This window comes from Clarias gariepinus, chromosome 5, assembly GCF_024256425.1.
Source record: "Clarias gariepinus isolate MV-2021 ecotype Netherlands chromosome 5, CGAR_prim_01v2, whole genome shotgun sequence".
NCBI classification, from domain to species: domain Eukaryota; kingdom Metazoa; phylum Chordata; class Actinopteri; order Siluriformes; family Clariidae; genus Clarias; species Clarias gariepinus.
The window spans coordinates 16,183,136-16,199,048 of NC_071104.1; positions in this window are offsets into that span (position 1 = coordinate 16,183,136).

Consider the following 15,913-nt stretch of genomic DNA (forward strand, 5'->3'; position numbering starts at 1 on the left):
AGATTTCTGACCCTCAAAGACCTGTTATTTTGCTTTTAATGCTTTTTCATATTTTAGTCTATATGCTACTTACGGAGCCACTCCTTGGTTTTTCTGGCTGTGTGCTTTGGGTCATTGTCATGTGATCAAATACTTATTGACCTCACTGTATATGTACTGTTTAATTAGGCCCTGGGACTCCTTACTCTATAGCATTCACCCTATGTAGGAATTGACATCCATAATTTAATTTTTTGTTGAATTTTCAGTTAACATAAAAAATAACTTTCCTTGTAAGAGTAATTACATTTTAATTACGTTTCATGATTTACTACAATTAAAATTCGAGGTAGCATGATGACATAGCACGGTGGACACTATGGCCTTGCACTTCCAGGGTTTAAGACTCGGGTCTGTGTGCATGGAGTTTGCATGTTCTCCCCAAGCTTGCCTCCAGGTACTCTGGTTTCCTCCCACAGTCCAAAAACATGCAGAGTAGGCTAAGTGGCCTTTTAAAATTTCCCCACTGTGAGTGTGTGTGCTTGTGCCCTGCAATGGATTGGCACCCTATTAATGTTGTACCCCTCCTCGTGGCTCGAGTCCCTTGGGATAGGTGCCAGGCTTCCCACGAGCCTATACAGGATAAATGATAGACATTAAGTGAGTGATATAAAGTTAGGCCTAAATGGTCAGCTTAAATTAAAAGCTAAACAATGCAGCTTAGCCTTTAAGCACTTCTTTTCACTCATTTAAATCATGCACTCAGAAATCCTGGTTTATATTTAATCCTGAATACATATTAATGTTCATAAAAATGCTGAAATATCTGAGATGCTATGATTCTTGGCCATTATTCTTGAATTAATTCCTTGCCTTTTGTGTGTAATTTCATACTACTAGTAATATTTATTACGAATAGACAATTAGGTATTGAAACAGAGTACATTATGTAAAGAAACAGAGCATGAGACTAAATAATGTTCTTGTCCCAAACCCTTCTGTGTGGCATGTTCACTTTACTTATAGTAATTAATACCCCACCAGTGTTCATTTCTTCTTGACCAAGTTTGGAGATTCTTTAGGTTTAAATTTTACTGAATCTTTGAAGTGTGAGATTTTTTTTTCTTACATAAAACATGCAGTGTCTTTTCATACTCACTGGTCTGAGACTGTAGCCCTTAAATCATGCTCTAGGTACCAGTGGACGCATGCTGCCTATACTGATATTTACAAGCTCTGTGACTCCACTGTATGTTGAGGGTTCCGTCCTGAATTCCATTTTACAGCTGAGAGCTCATCTGACAGAGCTGCTAATCAATCTGACAGGATGTTACTGCTCTAAAATGCTCTCTGGCTCATCTTCCAGTTCCCCACACAATTCTCATAGAATTGTGTTCTCTGCTCTCTAGCTAACTGATTGGACATTTTGTAAATGTTTCCCAACAGTTGGCTACATTGGAATATTAATTGCTGAAAGAATGACAGAAGAAATTGGCAGGCAGTCGCCTAGAAAAAAAAAAGGTGCCTAATCAGTGTGCAGGTAAAGGAGGCGCGCGTGTGTGAGAGAGAGAGAGTCATATACTTTTTTGTACATATATTTTTGAAGACTTTTTAATTATATTGTTTTGAAGATTTTAACTGTATGTTCTATGTGTCTTATTTAATCATATAGCAGTGTTGATGTGAATAATACAGATAATCCAACTGCAGCAAAGTAAGTAGATCTTAAAGACGACAAGGAAATGATCCCAGTGGGCACAGATAGGACTGCAGGATATGGTTAGGACAATGGAAACTGGAAACCTTTTGGAGATGACTCATTAATGCCCTAAAAATGTTCACAGACGTCTTCAGGACTAATTGACTAAAGTCCTCATATAGAGTCAGTGAGTAAAATTCAATATTTTTTTTTCAAGACGATCGAAATACATTTTAAGGTGGAAGGAGTGTGGAATTTTAAAGACCTTCTACAGGCGACCTGAGTGCTAGACTGTGTGCCCACTGGGATTATATAATTAATTCATGTATAAGGAGCAACAAGCTGATGCTAATATAACTGTGTAGTGTGCCTTCACCTATGGATATACAGAAATCAGATCATTAGATAGGTTATATCTGATGATGATGATGATGATGATGATGATGACTATTATTAATATTATTATTATTTATTAATAATAATAAATAATAATAATAATAACAATAATAATAATATATGTCTGATTTAAACAGAAGTTAGACTCGTTTCTAAACACTTTAAATGTAAGCGCCGTCTATTTTCTGACAGTTTAATTTTAGCTTACATTTTAGATGGTAATGTGGCTACTGTGGTCTTTTAAATTGGCCTTGCAATCACACACACACCTTATTTCCGCCCTCAGTCCACCGGTGTGTGACTAATTGTTAGCGCTAATCATCGGGAGGCAATGAGGCCAGCTGTTCACCCAGCTCAGTACTGTTAGTCTAATATCACAGTCCAGTCCTGCTGCCTGAATCCCTCAATACATTTAAAGCATGATTACACACCTCATCGTCTGCTTGTCTTCCCATTTGCTCTTCGTTTATGCTCAAAATACCTCATTATGACTCGTGTTGGACAGTCAAATAGCCTGTAGACACATTACATATGTTTTTTTTTAATTCATTACAGAAACAACTTTAGAATACTGTACAGTTCTTACGCGACTGTAAATTCTTAATGTATTTTACATACGGGCTAGATCATCACAATGGTAAGCACTCAAATCGCACAAGGAACCCAGACACGACAGCACGTGGACAATGTGATTATATATGAAGATAGACACGTGCCCTATGCGAAAAATTAACGTGTTAATAAATTAATCATGTAATCATTTTCAGAAAAAAGCGTGCGTGCAAACCAAACCATATGTATAAATGTCACATGAATCATGCTATACAAATAGAAATGATATGCAATAATTACACCAGGTACTTATGCAACATTTATTACTGATTATTATTATTATTATTATTATTATTATTATGCGCCTACATTATTATTGTTGTTGTTTTTGGTTCTTCTTCTTATTATTATTATTCTTATTATTATTATTATTTGGTGGTAACAACATTATTATTATTATTATTATTATTATTATAGGTAAGCCGCCTTAAAGAACTAAAACAAAGCCTGGGGATTTTGCTGAAAGCAGGCGACGGAGCGCTGAGACGGAAATGGCACAAGCTAATGTGCGCATTGTTCATTTGCGGGTAAGCATGAAAATAAAATCTGATTTAAAGCAGAAAAATGCAGTTATGAAGCCTGACTGCACAGGTCATATCTTGTCCATAATCCAGAGAAACATAGGGACACATGCGACCCCAGTCTTAGTGCGAGAAAACTGTCCCGCATGTGATGAGCTTTTTAACTTAAAGAGAATGGGGAGAAAAATAAACAATTATTGAACAATTATGCATAACAGACCAGTGGTGTCAGACTGTCAAATAAACATGAATAATAAAAAAGACTAGTTCAGATGTGGACATGTATCTATTTTAGTAAAATTAGTTTAACTGCCATTTTTATTTATTTATATATTTATTGCTGTAACTTATAATAATAATAATAATAATAATAATAATAATAATAATAATTAGCATGTTTATTAAACTATGTTAATGCAAACAAATACTGAAACACAAAGACAGAAACAACACGTCTGTGTTTTTGTAGATTTTGTTAAAACGCGGCGCTGCTGTTTTGCTTTTGAGCTGCGTTATGGTTGATTTTATCCTCTTAGGCTACATATCGCGGTATACCGGCTATAGCGGGAACATCTTTCAGCCTGGTGATGTTACATTAGTGCCATGAACGTGTGTGTACAGTAACAGCTGTGCTCCGCTCAGAAGGAGGGAATCTCCTCCTCCTCTTCCTCCCCTTCATCCTGCGGCCTGCAGGCTGCTCCGCTACAGCACCAGATGGAAGAGACCACCAGAGCTGCTATCTCGCTATCTAATATAAAAATATATACAATAGCTTCTGCTTTTTTATGACTAGGCGAAGGATGGACGTCATGAAGGGAAGCTTATTTGGTGAGGAAGCACTGGAAGAAGATGGGTACGAGACACCATTGGTGCTCAATATGTTTGCTGTACAGGAGACGGTACTGAGGTTTATCCTTTTCATTTGCGGCTGATTTTTTAAAAATACATTTTCACTCACATTTTTGTCTGTAGCTACCAGGCCTAGGGAGGAAACAGTGCCAGTGACATATGGCTCTCCTCTGTGTTAAACATCCACAGTGCGCACAGGTGCATCAGTGGATGAGCGGGTTTATCTGCTCCATCGCCTCATCTCGTTCCCTCAACACCCGCAGAAACACCGAGAACGGCAAAGTATCTGCAATCACCCACAGTGTCCGTCAGATTCAATGAAATACTAAGTTCGTTTAGGATTGCTCAGGCGCGCACTGGACACATGAATGCGTAAAGTTTATATCAAGCAGGCCCTTCCTGTTTATTCCAAATGCCACGTGTCGAGAAGGAGCCCCAGAATCAGTCAGGAGTTTGTGATAAATTGGGCTATTTTTTGCCGATCCCGAGTGCGCTTTCTGTGTCTTTGTTCTTCCTCGGGCTCGGCATGTTTTTTTCTGCCAAATTTAACAGAAGGCTCCAAGGCTAACGGGGCTTCACCCCACTATCACCTTCTGCCGCCGAGCAACCAGCCACGACAGACAAACAGTGTGAACCCTGCTGCCTGCTCCTCCGAGTGAAAATCCTTTAATTAGGCCCTGGGATTTTATGCCACATTTTTCCTCCAGGATTGCTAGGTCATAAAAAAGCAATTAGGCCTCAAGATCGAGATTTTTTCCCCCTGCATGCACACATCCTCTTAAAAAAGATAACCGTCAAATCATATGCACATATTTGTGTTTCTTCCATGAATAAATATTTATATATTAGCTTTATTATAGAAGCAGTATCATTTTCTTTGTCTTTTTACATAGATACACCATTAAGAAATGAAATAAACAGCCTAGACTATAATTTATCTTATTGAAATTCTCTAGTGGAATAAATAATTCATGCACGCAAAACGGACGTATATTAGCCTGCATTATTCAATTTTAAAAACAGCATTGGAACATGACTGCTGGTGTTTGCTGTGAACACTATTAAGATGAATTGCGCTATTCAACAGGAATAAACGGGAATGCTGAGCAATATAAACGTTATATATAATTTATTACAACACAGCTCCGGGGCTGCAGTTCGTTAAAATACCTGTAGGGGCAGTGCTGCCTACAAAAAATGAGCACACAAGCCTTCTTCAGGCAAGCAAGAAAAATGATAAATTAGGGGTTTTAATTTTTTTTTAAAATTGCAAATATATATATATATATACCAAACTGTACTTTTAGTGTCACTTAGGTCATGCTTTTTTTTACCTACAATGCTGCATATTGCAATATCACATATTGATGCATATTACTACTATAAACTGTAATGCAAAAAGGTAATCACGGTCCATTTTTGTACCTTACATAAGTACATGTATATGTACAGTATAATTACGTTTTCTGGTTTCAAATAAATAAAAAACAAAAAGGTACAAAAGACTTGGTAACAATTTTATTATTATTATTATTATTATTATTATTATTATTACTGCCTTACCTTTATGGGAGTATCAGGGAAATGAACAAGAAACACGCGCGCGTATGTGTAGTATAGCCCAATTAAAATTCTTAAGGCTAACAACTAAACAAACAAACAAACAAATAAACAAACAAACTGGAGCACTTGGATCACATGTTTTCTGGGTCCCATTAAAGTCTCATTCGCTGTGCTCTTGTCTCCCTTAAACGACTAATTATACAGATGGGTATTATCAGAGTGAGAGCTTTTACATCAACAATCAGAAAGCCATTCACTAAATGAACATTTCTTTCCATCTGCTAGAGAATTGTGATGTTTCAGAGGAATATTCAGCATGGGAGAAGTGACACGCCTCTCTGTTTGATGTGCAGCTAAAGAACCAAGGGCATGAGCAATGCAAAATTAATCACAGGATTGGAAACAAATCCAATTCTATTAGAATTAAAGAACAATGTTAACCTTCCAGTTGTATGATGTATAACTGATTGGAATCTATTCTTCAACGCGGGTTTATTTCTCTAAATTTATAATAAAACAGCACCGATTTTATTTGCAGCAGTAATTTGGTCTTTTCTGATTCCCTTCAGTATGTAAATTCATTTGTTCTCCGTAACCCTGGATAATGATGCCGTGTTTATTTCCTTGCTCAATTCACTGCGTAATCTCTCCATTAATAAGTCATAATTACGGAGGCATTAGAGAAGCACAACAGATTCTCCCCTGACTCAATGCTAAGCTTTGTCAGCCATGCGCTTAAGCGGCACATATCTGGCCCTGTTCCACCCGGAGGAGTCCATACATTGTAAATGAGCTCCGTTAATGTACCCTCTCTGCCGAGGGCCCAGGCACGGGGCGCGCGCACACACACGCACACACACACGTTTGTGTTTATGGCTCTCAACAAAGTGATCAAGCAGCATATCGCGCAAGTCAGAAAACGTGAAGCCCGTTCATTTGCATGAGTGTAAAGGCTGCTTGACTTTGCTTTATGCGTGTGACTGACCGACGACTCCATAAAATTCACTTTAGCTGCAGGGGTCCTGGGACCTTGCTAAATACTGCCACAATACTCCTGTCAACAGCCTGTCAATCATCACAGAGCGAGTGTGATTTAAAACGCGCTTCACTCGCACTGCAGTTTTTCCTACAGTGTGACCAAAGCAGGTCCACCCTCATTCAGTAACCTCAAGCTTTTCTCACTTGCTTTGACATTATGTATCAAAACATGATCTGAAGTTGCACAACAGTACTGTATATGCAAACTGCATTACAGCTAAGCAGGCTGCACAACACTCCACTTCATTTAGACACTGCGTGCAAAACCAAACAAAAAACGATTTATGTGTCATTTCCGGATTAATTAGAAGATAATAAATAGTTGCAGGACTACTCAGGGTCATGATCAGGTTGATGAAGTTGTTAGTTAAAAAAGAGACTTAAAATAACGGATGATAAATGTTCTTTAGAAATACAGTAGTCTGTCACTGGACTATATATTTTATTTGGTTGACCAAAAAGCTAATTTTAATTAGTGGGCGATGATGTGAATTGATTTGATTAAAAGAACTAGCCGACATATGTGTGTAGCCGACGTATATATTCCATATTTATAAAATTTCCTTTTAAAAAATTAGGTAACAGTATATATAGGTAAATACTAGGCACCTCCTGAAACAAAAAGATTACAAACAAGAATTAATAAGAGAATAATAATAATAATAATAATAATAATAATAATAACAACAACAATGTATTTTGTGTTTGCCATTTGTAATTTGTACCATATATATTTTTTATTTGTGTGGCTCATTATTATTTTTTATTTTTATATTCTTATTATTGTAATAATGCAAAAAATATTTTTCAATGGCATCAAATTATGTTGTCTGGGTAAACAATATGAGGTTTTACATTTTAAAAAAAGCTTCATCGCTTGTTAAACTTTTAGACATTCAAAAATATAAAATAAAGATGACTGATCTGGAGCATTTTAAAAACTCATGTTTTATAGATGTCCAGTATAAATTATTTAGTTTTCCTGATATATAATTGAATAGAAATGTAGTAAACTTTAGTGTATTTTATATACCTGTTTTTGTTTTAACATTATAGCTCATTGTCTAAGCCATTAAAAAAAAAACAGCATATATCATGTAAACTCTCGTTGTAATTTATTTTTATTTATTTGGTTAAAACTGAGTAAAATAAGTTGCCCAAGTTACTACTAATGCATGATGACTCTTCAGATCATTCTTTGTTCCCCATAAATAAAGGAAAAAAAAGAGTTCAGTGTCACTCTTTCTTGTTTGCATTAGTTTCACACTCCATTAAATTATTAACAAGAAAAGGAAAACACAAAAGTCTTTAGAGACTAGAGTCTTTTAAGGCTAGACATGGCAATCAAATCTAATAAAAAGTGAAGTGGAGAGGCTGAGAGTGGCTGGGCGCACTTGAGCTCGACAGCTGAATTCACTTTTTAAAAACCGTGAATAAAGATTTGAATAAAGAATGATTTAGATTTCTTGCTTAAGCACACCATATTGCTGTGATGTTCATTACACAGAGGAGTCTGAGACACTGAAGTGTCTTTATGTTTTTTTTTTTTTACATGATTAAACTTTCTCAAGAAAATTAACCAAGAGAAAATAACATGTTTTTAAGCTATGAGGCCATGTTTAGTAAAACAACCAAAAAATGTTAGTGTTGGAAATGTAAGTCAAAGCCTACTTTTTCTAAAATATCTAATTAACATAGTATCTAACAGATATATCTGCTCAGTCGCATGTTTATCAGTAAAACATCTATCCTAAGGCTTCTTAAATTTTATGATCTGGGTTTTAAAGATGTATATATATATGTAAATATATACATTAACATTAAATTAAACATGTCTTATTTATTATTTGGGTAAAATCCCATTTCAAAGTTTAAAATTAAGTAATGAATTCATTGAAAAATCTAAATAAAAAAACATGGTTAAAACATATGTAAAAGATTTAACTGTAAAGTTTAAAATAGTATATAAATTGATACCTCATTGTCTAGTGTCAAATGTAAAAGTAAATAAAAAATCAAACAAAATATACCAACACTGCAATATGCTATTTAATTATTTACAGCCACAGATAGAAATATTAGATCTGTTTGTTTCTTAACAAAACCATGAAAGCAAACATTTAGTTTATTATATATATATATATATATATATATATATATATATATAAACTTGTGTTTCCAAATTGTCTAATTACAATTTTCATATACATTAATTTGACCCATAAACACTTGAACAGATTTGCTTTGCACAATGAATACAGCGCACACAATCATTTATCAAAAAGGAGTTTCAGATTAAGCATGCCTAATAAGTTTGTAGACCTTATTCCCATTACTTAAAATAAAATAGGCGAAATTGGTTTATCATGTGTCTGAATGTGCGTGCAACTGTCTTTTCTTTCTGCTTAAGTGTAACAAGGCAGAGAAACACACTCATTTTGAATAGACTGAATGCTGTCTTGAAGTGTGAAAGGCTGAGACAGTCTTTAAAAGTTCATTTGAGCATATGTTGTATAGGCTAAAAGGATGAATGCAGGTAAATGTGAACAAACTTGTCAAAGCCTTTAAAAGGCCCATTGTTCTCACTCAACTACTCAGCCATGAAATTATAATGGATCTCTTTCCAACTGGAGGACGATTAGAGACACTGAAGGGTATTATTGTAGGGTGAAATAAAGGAGCTAGTTTGTCCTGCAGGTGTTTGCATCCCTCAGTGGTACTGAGAATCAAACCCAGAGCTTGGCATGCTCGAATACTGTGCACAAATCCTTGAGTTTTACGTATTTAGTGAAATTGGTTGTGCTGCTTGCATCGCCTTCCAAAAACTGTCATCAAACAAATAACATAAAAAATGTCCAGACATATTAAAACGCAATGTCTGAGTATTTTGTCATGTTTTAAAGTATCCTTTAAGATGTATTAAAGAACTCAATAGGAACCAAATATACCAAGCTAAGAAAGAGATATACAAATCAAACAAATAATCTAATTAGTAAAGAAATAAATGTTTGTCTGTTTGTCAATAAATTGGGGCTGCTTACTTGTCACAGCTATAGCTCAGACATTGAGTCTAGCAAGGCCAGACATGTTGAACCCACCTCAATCCCTTTGCATGCTGGGGAATAAGGGACTGTCTTCTGGCACTTTCTAGAGCTTGTGTGGCTTACTCAGCTATACACCTATACACCCTCCTCACCCGTCACACTCACACACACTTGTCAACTGGCTGATGGCTCCACTCCCAGGCCTCTCCAGCATGGGCTGCACTAATTAAAACCCTCCTCCAGCAAATACCATGCAGTCATGGAGTAATGAAGGGAGAAAAGCCAGCAGAACTCAACGACAAAATATTACCTCAACCCTGGAGCTCATCCTTGTCGAGGTCCTGCTATTAATGCCATCATTTTGACACAAATAGCCCTTTAGCTTGTCAAAACAGCCATTATGAGCTGTAGGATGGACTGGTTCAGGTGAGGATACATGTTGGTGCATCATTTGAAGGGCTGGTGATGTTTTACCAGTAGTCCAGAAGATGGCAACCTATCTCTGATTTATGCATACCATCATTTGTTTATTTATTTATCAAAGCTGTCAATCTGTTTCTGTTTGCTAGATGTGTGGTGCACACATGGTAAGTGGGCGGATGGTAAGGGGAGGATCAGGTAAATCTGGTGAATAATGCAGATAGGGGCAGCAGTGGCTAGCGGGGGACTCAGAGAGATGAAAGCATGGCAAAAAAAAATGCCTTTGGTCTCAGGGTCTGAATAGGGTGGACAAAGATACATTAAAATACTAACAAAATGCTAACCATCACCTTTCATACAACACTTAGATTACATAAGGGCTAATTACATGCATTGTACAGTAATAGAACAGCACTATGCCATGTTTAAAGTTGTAAAATTCTAGTGCACTGTGAGAAACAAGTATAAAGTGAATGCTGAAGTAGTCCCTCTCTAGAGATTGGCAAGTCTATTTTATTTTTTTTTTTTGTGTGTGTGTGTGTGTGTGTGTGTGTGCACCCCACTAGTAGAATGAGGATCACATCAAGAGATTGCACAGAGATTTCACCTTTGCCATGGTAAACAATAAAATAAAGCCAAATTTGTGTTTTTTGCTTTAGTGAATGTATGAATTTGGTGTAGACAGACATTTTATAATTAAATCCTTAATCTATCTTGTGCAAAGATTATGTGCACCAAGCAGCTTTCATTTAGATATTTTTCTTGCAGTTATTATTGCAATATTATGTTGAATTGCATTGATTATTGATATTTTACTGTGGGTAGCAAATGTATTGTTTAAAATTATGGACTTCTGGATTTTCCTAACTGTAACATTTTTTTAAAGTAATGTTGGTGATTTACACATAATAGTTGACATATAATTGCAGGCAAAATCTAGAGATAATAAATATAATAAGAGGTGGCACGGTGGCGTAGTAGTAAGCACTTTCGCCTTGCACCTCCAGGGTCAAGGGTTTGATACCTGCCTCGTGTCTGTGTGCATGGAGTTTGCATGTTTTCCCGATGCTTGGTGGGTCTCCTCCTGGTACTCTCGTTTCCTCCCACAGTTCAGACATACAGATTAGGCTAATCGGCATTCACAAATTGCCGTTGTGTTTGTGTGTGTATCTTGCGGTAGATTGGCACCCTGTCCAGGGTGTACCCTGCCTCAAGCCCTAAGTCTTCTGAGATAGGCTCGAGGGCCCCCCATGACCCTGTACACAGAATACAGTGGTATAGATGATGAGGGAGTAAATATAATAAATCTAACTCTTGATGTATTAATTCAGAATTTTGGGATATTCATTAGGAATTAAAAAAAAAAATTAAATAAGGGCACAACTTTAAGATCATGAATCAATATGTTGATATAAGAAGTTAGAATTTTGAGATATTAATTCACAACTTTAAGATTTATATTTATTTTAGATCAAGCTTTTAGGGTACTAATTCGGAATGCTGTTTTGCTAAGCCTTGGAGAACAGGCAAACTTGTGAGGTAATAAGTTATATATATATATATATATATATATATATATATATATATATTTATTTATTGTATATATAGTTCCAAATCCAATTCTGAGAGAATTATTCAAAAGGTAACATCTTTAATTAAATACCTCAAAATGTTAAGATCAGAATTCTGACATATTGCTCCTGTCAGGAATACAGTTTTTATCTCATGGAAATGCGCTAATGAACAGCACACTGGCAATCACCTCAGTTTGTTTTATAGCCTTTTAACTTTGAGTGTACATTAAAGTCCACAGAAGGCTAGTTTTCCCCATGTGACATAACTCATGTTTTCAGGTCCTAAAAATAATCAAAGTTCCATGTAGAGGGTATATTGCATATACATTTTTCATAGTGCATTACTGGATGTTTAACCACATTTAATTCTATACTCTTAATGCATCGAAAGACATTTTCTCACACAAAATGATTTTACAAATAAGATCAAGATAAGATACGAATTACCATACACCTCTCGAAACTGTGTTCAAACACTACTCGGTGGATTTGTGTGCATTTGTGTGCCCTTCCTTCATGCTCTGGTGATGATAACGTGTGCTTAGGGAGAGCAGGAAAACTCAGCATGCACCGCTGCTATCTCTCTGAGGCAAGTGGCGCTGGACTGGTGCCTAACCAGAGCAGGGCACTCAGCTAAATCGCACAGTTGGGACAGCAGCAATTAGAACAGTCACTTGTTATCGCAGGCCAAGTGAAATGTGACGCCGCGGGACACGATGCCAAATTCAAATGCAGCATTACTCCATGCAGCCCTGTTGGTTTCGGCCGCTATCATGCCTCGCTGGATTAAATGAAAGTCTGCCATGCAGGCCATAAGGGAAAGCATGCTAGCAGGACGGCATCTCTCATTAAAACACACAAGAGGTGGATGTGATTGAGGTAGAGGCTGGGGACGGTACAGACTCCTCGGTAAGCGACAAGAGGAGCACAGCTTGGGTTTATCTAGAGGAGTAATCCAGAGAGCTGTAGCATACTGCTCAATCCTAAGCTTTAAGTGAAGCTAGGTGAAACTTTTTTTTTTATCCAATTTTCTCCATAGCCAATTCCCACCTGCTAGCCTGGTCTCCCTCATTGCACGTGCGTCCTCTGAGAGACATGAATCCAGCTGCCGAAAATGATTTCGGATTGCAGTCTACCACTTGTGCAATATCACAGGGCACCTAACCCAACTCGAAGGAAAGTGTTAACTATCCTTTTCTGTATGTATGAGTTGATATTGGCTCGTAAGTAGATAGTGTTGCTCTGATTGAAAGGGGTTGCTCTGTTTTAAAACACATTGAAACAACAATAAAACCAAACAAAACACACCACTGGGTATAAATCAGCACAATCAACACGCTAACAAGCTAATGAACTGGCAAGAAGTCACTCTGATGAACACTTTCATCATCTATAACAACCAATATATTTGCCTAAATTAAAAATGCCTTTGGATAACAGCACACACAAAGCTATGATCTTCAAACCCTGTGCATGTGTGTGCATGTGTGTGTGTGTGTGTGTCCACAGCTGAGAGTATGTACCTCAGAGCAGGGCCTGACCTGCACCGCCACCATACGGGCATGTACTGTTTGATGCTCCTTGGGGGTTCCATCATGTGGTTGGCAGGCTAGCTGATAAACAGGCCTGTCCCAGGGGAACATTGCTTTGGAAAGCAGTATTGGGAAAGGGGGGGTGGAGTTTAGTGGGGAGACAGCACAGCTTCTCCAGCAGCTGAGTGGCGGTGCTGCAGATGTGAGCCTGGAAGCGACAGAAGGTATTGCCGTGCACCATGTTTGTTTTCCCACCTCTCCTGGAGGAAAAGGGAGGCCCTTGATCTGAATCCGAGCAAAACAGTTAGCTTTTGTTTCAGAAGATGAAAACCAGCGCTCGGTGAGAGGAGGGAAGAGGGAATGAAAGAGAAGGAGCGGGGAGGGGGAGAAATCCGGCAACAAAATGTGGCACGAGGGTGGTCACTCTTGGCCCGCTGTGACCTTTGACCAGGGTGCTCACGATCAAGGGAAGAAGACCACTGAGACGCTCTTCATGGCTGCGCAAGAACTAGGGCTGGATCTAGACCACATGGGAATATTTATACATGTTTACACAGAGTTACTCACCTTATCTTCTGTTTTGTTTAGCTTTATTTGCTCCCCTTGTTACGTCTTTCTCTCATTTGTATGTGACTGAGTTAGAGACTGGAGGCATGAAGGTGAGAGATTTTCACTGAGTCATTAGCCCTCAGGTGTCTCCGGCATTGCCAGCCAGGCTACTTTGCATATTCCTGTGAAAAGAACAGGGATTCAGACTGTATCAAAAATCCTTCATGAAGGTTATATTAGATGAGATAATGCAGTCTCTTTGGAGGTGGTGTTATGGATGTTAAATTGACCTCTATTCAAAGCTATCCACATCCCAATGAATTTCATTTACATCATTGTTTTAATAAATACACTTTCACATTGCCATGATCATTGTACATGTATGAAATGTACAATACCTCACGTTCAATATCATTAATTTCAAATTTCCATAGAGGCATTTGTTTGAAATATGTGCAGCGGTAATATCATCCTCCCCAAGTGACACATACTCAGAGCATATCAGGAACAGTGCTCAGCTTTTCCCACAGAGATTCCCGTTTCCCAGGTCAGAGTGTTGCTACACTAAACTAAACCAACTCACGATCTCTTTCAACACTTAGACACAATGACATCAAAACAGATATCCACAACATGTGCTCGTAGTCTCGTATGTATTTTTGTGAGGAAAGGTGTGTACGTGTAGCGAGCGTGTGTGCACGCGCGTGTGCGCGCAAACCCATGTGATGCACCAGTGCACAGTGCATCTGCAGTTGGAGTAGTGGCAGCCTGTTAGCATTCTGGCTTGACAACTCCATCAGCCTAGTCTCAGGGTAGTTGTCAATCAAAACACATCATTTAATCCAGGCAGTGCTACTTTTTTTCATCAGCAGAGCCCATGACAGCGCCACTATGGCTCTATTTTAGCAGTGTGCACAGTTGTGTTTGCAACATGCTCGTAATTAGGGAGAAAAAGAGACATAGAGAGAGAGGTGTGGGGAAAAACAGCAACAAGTTTGGCTCCCTGCGCTCAAGGCAGTTAATTTTCAAGATTGGCATTTGAAGTGCAAGTGTGGCACAGCGATGGCATGGTGCTAAGTAACAAAAGCAGTGCTTCATTCATCCTCTTTGGAGAAACACTGCTTCATTTGCAGCTCACTCTAATTAGATTAATGGTGCTGTAGCATACAAAGTGGGCCCACTTCACATTAGATAGCATACGAATTAGGACAAACACTTATTGCAATTCCAGGCAGAGAACTGCAATGGCTTAGGTGTTTAGCAGAGCCCTTTATGGTGGAATGAGATGTTAATTGTCTGCCATTTCCTCTAAACTGCTTGCTTGTTGTATTAATCATGTGCTAATTGATGCAGAGATAGAAATGTAGCCACAGGCTAGAGAGCAGAAGAGAGAGCAGGGAAAGATGGCGGATAAAGCATTATCTGGTAAACCATATGGAGATGGCGTCGTTTTGAAAGCTCCCCTACATGCCCACCAGCACCACTTCTGCCGATAATTTCTGTGGCACCAGCGCGGATTTTTCCCCTTTTCCTTCTCGCATTTTGTTAAAGATCCGCTTTAAAGCGGGAGAGTGGAAGTAGTAACCAGCTGCAGCATGCAGGTACTCGAGACTCTTTATAGACAGATATGCTGACAGGTTTTTCACAATGGAGCTGTTTAGTGGCACACACGATCCCCCATGCTATACATGTCTAGTCTACTTCAGGTGGAAGATGTCAGTAAAAGTGACACTAAAGAACATGACAGAGAACATGCAAACATGAATGACAAGGAAAGAGAAAGCGTGAGAGAGCGAGAGAGAGAGAGAGGGAGGGAAAGAGAAGAAATTGGTAAGAAAATCTCAGAGTGTGATGTAGTTAATAAGCGTTGATGGACTGGTGGTGAGAGCTGTGGTCAAATGGAGTTAGTTTGTAGGTTTGTAAAGACAAAAGTCAAAAGCACCTTTTAATTTAGTGTCCATGTACAGCAAGAAATTAAATTACATTTTAAAAAGTATAAAGAATCACTTGTGATTTATTTTGGCTTATAACATGAATAGTAAAAAACTACATTTGGAAAATCCAACGTAAAATGATCATTAACTAATGTCATATCCCTGTTGATATGGCAGCTAACAATCTCAGGAGACAAGATACA